Below are 7,432 nucleotides of genomic sequence, written 5' to 3' on the forward strand. Positions count from 1 at the left end.
GCTCTCAAGCCCTTTCCCTCGGCTGTTGGGGCATTAGGGACATGTCCCACCTGCACCCTTCACCATGGACATCTCCCACCTGCAGCTCGGGGGACAAGCCGCTGTCCAGCCGAGACTGGGGGCTTGGGGGCACCCAGCCTTGCAGAAATCCCTCCCGGCATGGGAGGCACCGAGCGCAGCTCCAGCTCCAGCTCCTGGGCGCTGCCCTTCCCAGGGCACTTGCTCCGCTCTCCCATCGCCAGCGAGACCCTCCCGGGCAGCCGCCGCGGCCAGAGCACCCTCGCTGGGACCAGGGATGGCCCGGGAGACACGTCCCCCTGCGAACAACAGAAAAGTCACCGTGACATTCAACGGAAGCCCCGGGGGATTGCGGCACGGGGAAGCGGCTGCCCTGGGCGCACACGGAGAGCGCTCGGTGAGGGAGCAGGTAGCCTCTACCTGGAAAAGGACAAAGGCAGCAAAAGCAGCAAGTTTGGGAAGGCAGCATGGCTGGCCCATCTTCTGGTCTTCCTGGTCTGCTGGGATAAACCTACACAGCTTCGTTAGGGTTATTTTAATTACTAGCATTATTTGAGGGGAGAGTTCCCCCACCTGCACAATAACGATGCATTTTTGGAGTCTCGGTACCGACTCGTTTTGCTCGTGCCCCGCGGGAGGCTGTTGCAGGGGGGGCCCCTCCCCCAGCCCCCCACTCCCCACCCTGGCAGGACATGGGGACGAGCGACACCGCTGCTCTGCTGCCCACCACCATGGCAGAAGTCGCTCTGGATGCCGTGTTTGAACCCACCATGAACCTCTGCACGTCGCCAATAGGCAAGGGGCTCTTGAGCCGAGCACCTTCCTCCCCATCCCCACCCTAGCAACGGGTTAGCTCAGGAAAATAACCATTTATTTGAGTTTTGGGCCGTGCATGGGGATTGGCAAGCCTGGCTCTGCAAGGGAGAATAACAACTGGCATCCCGGGGGGCTGCGAGAGGCACAGCCCTGCATGGGCACCCACGCTGACCCCATCCCCGGGTCGGACAGGCCGCTGCACGGGCTGCTTGCTTTTGCCATCCCCACCAAAACACCAGCTACAGGAGCACGGCGCGATGCGGGGCAACAAGACACAGATTTTTTTTGCAAAGTCCCACGAGCTGCAAAATCAGACAAAATGTTATTTGCTCAGAAAGCTCCGGTTCCCACGGCGAACGTGGAAGCAGCTGGGTGCAGCGCGCACAGGGTCGTAGGGGATGGAGCCGCTGCAGGGTGTAAGAGCAGCTTTTTTGGGGAAAGGGCTGGGGGGGCATTTGGAGAGGCAGCCCCTGCAGCCCAGCTGCTCCGGCCGTGCTTGCCAGGGCTCAGCGAGCCAAGAACACAACGGACTTGCCATCAGGGTCGGTGCTGGGAGCAACGGGCTGCAAAGAGCCATCACTTTTGGAAAGGTCCAGGCAGCTCTTTAGAGAAGCACTACCGGTCCCCCCCACTCCCACCCCACTCCCACCACTTCCCCGTGCACGGGGGTCCGTGGTACCCAGCCTGTGGGGCAGGGGGATGCACGGCGTCCCACCCCAGGATGCTTTTCCAGGGATGCAGCTGTACAACGGAGGTGCGCCCTCCAAGCCCAGACCAGCCACCCGGAGGGGGACGGGGCCGTGCTAGGCTAACTCCCCACCACAGCTATCCTATAGCCGTGCCTACGCAATACCTGCTGTACCTTACAGCGGCGGCGCGGGCTGCAGCTGCACGGAGCTCACAGGGCGGCGTTAAGCAAAGCAAGAAACCAAGAGGCAGCGGCAGCAGCAACCCTCAGCTTCCCGGGAAGGGACGGGGACCCACCAAGGGACAAACAGCCATGTGGTTTTTTCTGGTTCGCTCTCCAGCCTCCCCTAGGCGACCGGTCCAGTTTCTGCCGACCCTGAAGGCCGTGCACAAAGAGGGAAATAGAATTTCATGTGGATACCCTTCTTCCTGCTAAGCAAGCCCTCATTCCCCTGGTCTCCTTTCATTTGCTCCGTTTGGTTTTGAAAACCCGCCAGGAGAGGCTAAGGCACCACCTTGAGGGCGGATTACCCAACCTGGGCAAACGAGGCGATGCTGTTAGAGCCACGTCCACCCCGCGGCTGGAGAAAGGCAAACTCAGCGGTGAGAGTCAGGGAAAGACAAAAAAAAAAAGAAAAACCAAACCCCAAAGAACCCCCACCAGCTGCATTTACTTTGCGTGACCTCCGGCTCCCACTATCGCTCGCGGAGAATGAATCCAGAGAGCAAAACGCCCGCGTCCTAAAGCAAACAGCAAGGACAAGCTTGATGAGAGTATTTAAGCGGTTATTAGAGAGCGCTTGATTGCAAACCTTGCTGGAGCCCGGTGGAGCGTGTGATGTTTGTTTTACCAGCACTTAGCAGCTGTCCTGTTAAGGGAGAGGACAAAGTGGAGGTGCTGTAAAGTCAATATTGTTCCAAGGAGGCGTGTGCGGAGGGCCGCCGAGCTGCGGCTCCACGCAATCGCCCGCTCGGTGCCTTTACACAGCTTGGCCCCAGTTTATATTATTTCCCCTGAATCACTTTTCCAGATGTGTACGACATGAAAGATTAAGGTCATAGACCCAACGCGGTTATTTCCACTGATGAGATTAATGTGCGGGTTTGGGGGGGTTGGGGGTTGTTTTTAATCTTAAGAAAAAGATGGGGTTTTGGCCTGAATCCAAAGCGTATTTGCCAACGGCTTCGCATCCCCCAGCGCAGCAGCCCCGCTTCAGGTGGGGAGCTGCTCTCCTCCTCCCGGCCCGTTTTTTCCCAATCCTAAGAAATTACCCTGTAAGTGGAAATTTCTCCTGTTCCTTGTCATCAGGTGTATTGAAAGGAAAGGCCACAAAGCCCGTTGGCGGCGCTATGAAAGGCTGGACTCTAAACAGTGACCTTCAGGAAAAGGAAAAAAAAAAAAAGGAATAATACTGGTTTTTTGGTTCTTTGCACCTGGCTTATGAGAGCATTAAAGCCTTTAATTGCCCCCATACCCACGCCTGGGGCAGACGCCTCCGAGCCGCTAGCCCATGGAGAGGTTTATTTTAACACTTGCTTTTTGATTGCCAAATTTTTGGTAGCCTTTGCCAGAAATGTCCAATTGCAGCTAAAACAAAATAAAAAGAAAAAAAATAGATATATTCACAGAAGCACACCAATAAAATGGGTATTTTCCATTATTAGAATAATTCCTTATTAAATTATGACCCAAATCACATAGCAGAAACCTGCCCCCCCCCAGCTCAGCTGTGTCCCTCCCAAGGCAGGGCTCCTGCTCCGAAACCCCCCCTGGTCACTGGGTTTAACCCAGAACCATTGCACAAGGCCCCGAAATGGAGAAACGGGGCCCATGGTTCCTGCTTCCTTCTTGGGAACCGCTGGGGCAAAGCCCTTGGAGTTTTCCATGTTTAAATGCTGCCCCGGCACCCCGGCCCCAGGCCTGTGCTTGGGGGAGGGAGGGTTGACTTCATCCTCATCGCAGCCATCAACCTCCGCCCGCAAGGACACCACAAGTCAACGAGTAACTCCATTCCTTGGGCAACAAGAAGATGTGCAATACCGTGCCAGCGCACACGGAGAAGTGATTTTCTTTCCATATGCGAGAGTAAACGCTTTTTTTTTTTTTTTTTTTTAAACACATTGGTTTTGTTTGGGGTTTTTTTTTAAAGGCGTTTCCCAGTTTGCAAATTTTCACGTTTTTATATCAGGCGCGTGCATCCGTCAGGGGCTGGGCCTCCGCTCCAGGGCCACAGCTCCCTTTTCTAACCCATAACTTAGTTTCGCTCTTTATAAAACCAGAGGTGTCAAAGCCAGACCTCAAGCGGAAGGTGGAAATCCAGGCTCGAGTCCTAACACCGCAGCCTGACCCCTCCGCCTGCACTTTGCACCTCTGGAAACACCATCAGCTAAGCCCTGCTTTTCCGCTTAAACACCATTTAAAGATGAAACCACCTATAAGCTTCGCTTAAAATAACACGAAGGGCTTTTGCAGTACCTGTCCCGGCTGGGAACGAGGGGGCAGGCATCCCACCCCGGCGTCCTTTGGCCGTGCCACTGGGGATACCAAGTTCTCCAGACCGCGGGGCTGCAGGGACCCCCCTGAAGAGCAGCCGACAAGAAATCACAGCCCAGGAAAAGGATAATTTTCTTCTTGCCTGGGCTTTGCTGCATTTTTCTATGGAGCCGGTCTCCCCCCGGCTCTGCAAATAGCAGCTCTGCCTTGTTTAGAAAGGCAATGTTGACATTTTGTTATAAACGGTAATGTCAATTTGATAAAGTTAATTACTTATTATTTGGAATCTAATTTGCATTGAAGGTTGAATTCATTAAAAAGCAGAGCTCGTGTTTAAACAAGAGGTGCCAGAAGCAGTGGGGGGATGCGGGAGCGGGCTGGCCCGGCGGTGGGCAGCTTCCCGCGCGTGCCGGGGTAACTCCAGCCCCGCTGTCAGAGGGTTTATTAACACAACAGATGAAAGTATTAACGTACCCGAGCTAAGAATTCCCAATGCAATAATGCATTCGGATCGTCCAGGCTCAAGTAAATATTTACTTTGTCTTATTTTTCAGCTGAAATTCTTAAAGCGGCTGAGGAATTGTGCTTTCCAGCTCTGCTCCAGTTTCAAGTCCACAGCAAAACACCCTTCCTGCTCACACTAACTTTAATATCAGCGTTATGTCCAAAATACTTTTATTATTGCAACCTATTTTTCTTTTTCTTTTTTTTTTTTTTTTCGCATGGGTTCATTCCAACAGCATTTCTTCTAAGCCTCGGAAACCCAAACCCTCGCAGGAGGCCCACCCTTGCCAACCGCGCTCCTTGGTTTGCAGCCACCTATCAGCCCTGCCTCCAACAGCCCTGAAAATACTCCAACCCCTTGATTTGAGCAGCTCACACGCAGAACAAGAAAACCCCAGACCTGCCAGCCCCTCATCTGGAGCCAAAGCCGCGTACACCCACCTCCCTCTCTACCCAGAGAGAAAACCACATCTCTTAAATTTTCTTCCTAAGCCCTCGTACGGCTCAGACACCGTTACTGAAGTCTGCAGTGCATCCACCAAAACGCTGCTTAACACCCATCTCTCCTTGCATGGCTGCCCGGGAGTAATTTAGGGAATTCCAGCTGGAGGATACGACACAAAACCAAAGCAGCAAAGCCCCAAACCCACCACCAAACAGCAGGCGCCTCTCCAAAATTCACCGGGCGCCTTGGCAGGACCCGACCAGGCCACCCATCCCCTGGGCTCCAGCCCGCTGCCCCGGGGCAGGGGAGGAAGGAGGCAGCGAAGCCCCGGTGCCCCAGCGCCCGGGGGCCACGGTCCCGAGCAGTGGGTGGGGGGCAGAGCTGAGGGAGGCTCATTTCACCCCAAAAGCACCAAAACCCAAGCGGTACAGTGGCGCTGCAGGGTGCATGGACCTTCGTAGCGCTGATGGCTCCACGTCCTGCTTTTTCCACTCACCGCCTCTCCCCTGCACCCCTGGGGCCGGGGGCACCTCACTGTCCCCAAACGCTCTTATCCTCATCGCCTTGCACCGGCAGGCTCCGAGCTAGGCTGGGTGCACTGTCAAAGTGATCACCACTGACACTGAAGCCATCCTACCCACCTTTATCTCAGTTTTGCCTCCATTTAAACCATCCTTTACCTCCCCCCCCTTCTGCAGCGCAGCCTTTAGCCCGTAGCTCCGCGCCCAGACCCCCTCGCCCCCCAGCACTGGGTCTGCCCCTTGCTAGGACAAACCCAGCCCGGCGGGCAGCAGCCGTTCCAATGCGATAAATACAGCCCGGCGCTATACACGCACGAGGCTTAACGACCAATTAGCGCAAGGCAACTGCGCTTAAATTAGGCCTGTTCCAGGCGGCGCTGGTCGCAAGGTGCAGGGAGAAGGCAGGAGATGTCTCACGGCATCGCCCCCCACTGCCACAGCCCGGCCCTGGAGGAGGGGGACGCTCATCCAGGGACCCCCCCGTGCTTCTCTCCCAGCTCTCCCCTAGGGAGGTTTTCCCTTTTCCTTCTGCCCCCCCACCCCACGGAAGCATCGGCATTGAGGGGGGCTGCCAGGGAAGGATGCTGCCATTGACACCCTGGGCTCGCTCTGCGCAAGAGGGAGGCTGGATGGGGGCAGCTCCAGGGCAGCTCGCTGGCACACAAAACTCCACCGATGACTCCCCTTAGCCGCACCGGGGCACAATCCGGCTGGCCGGGTGCGCGGAGCCACTTCCCTTTGCTCCTGGGTTTGTCCTGGCGCTCACCATCATGGCTTGCTGAGGCCAACAAGCTGAGATTCATCCCCAGCCCTGGGGGGATTTAATTGCACCCGCCGGGTGGGAACACCATGCGTTTCCAGCAGCACTGAACAGCTCTGCTGCCTCTGTGTCCTGGAGAATCACGCATGGAGAGGATTGCCTGGAACTGATGAAGAGCACAGCGTGGGTCGTCTTCCTCTGCCCATTTTTCCCTGTGTGCCGTGGGGGAGCAGGGTGCTCCATGCAGCCACCCCAGCATCTCCCAACACCCTCGTTAACCGCTCCCAGGATTTTTCTAGCTGTCCTTCGGAGGCTGCATCCCCCCGGCGCGGGGGTCCCCAGCTGTCCTGTTAAGGGAGAGGACAAAGTGGAGGTGCTGTAAAGTCAATATTGTTCCAAGGAGGCGTGTGACGACGGCCGCCGAGCTGCGGCTCCACGCAATCGCCCGCTCGGTGCCTTTACACAGCTTGGCCCCCGTTTATATTATTTCCCCTGAATCACTTTTCCAGATGTGTACGACATGAAAGATTAAGGTCATAGACCCAACGCGGTTATTTCCACTGATGAGATTAATGTGCAGGTTTGGGGGGGTTGGGGGTTGTTTTTAATCTTAACAAAAAGATGGGGTTTTGGCCTGAATCCAAAGCGTATTTGCAAACGGCTTCGCATCCCCCAGCGCAGCAGCCCCGCTTCAGGTGGGGAGCTGCTCTCCTCCTCCCGGCCCGTTTTTTCCCAATCCTAAGAAATTACCCTGTAAGTGGAAATTTCTCCTGTTCCTTGTCATCAGGTGTATTGAAAGGAAAGGCCACAAAGCCCGTTGGCGGCGCTATGAAAGGCTGGACTCTAAACAGTGACCTTCAGGAAAAGGAAAAAAAAAAAAAGGAATAATACTGGTTTTTTGGTTCTTTGCACCTGGCTTATGAGAGCATTAAAGCCTTTAATTGCCCCCATACCCACCCCTGGGGCAGACGCCTCCGAGCCGCTAGCCCACGGAGAGGTTTATTTTAACACTTGCTTTTTGATTGCCGAATTTTTGGTGGCCTTTGCCAGAAATGTCCAATTGCAGCTAAAACAAAATAAAAAGAAAAAAAAAATAGATATATTCACAGAAGCACACCAATAAAATGGGTATTTTCCATTATTAGAATAATTCCTTATTAAATTATGACCCAAATCACATAGCAGAA

Source organism: Egretta garzetta, unplaced genomic scaffold, assembly GCF_000687185.1.
Source record: "Egretta garzetta isolate BGI_Z169 unplaced genomic scaffold, ASM68718v1 scaffold331, whole genome shotgun sequence".
NCBI classification, from domain to species: Eukaryota; Metazoa; Chordata; class Aves; order Pelecaniformes; family Ardeidae; genus Egretta; species Egretta garzetta.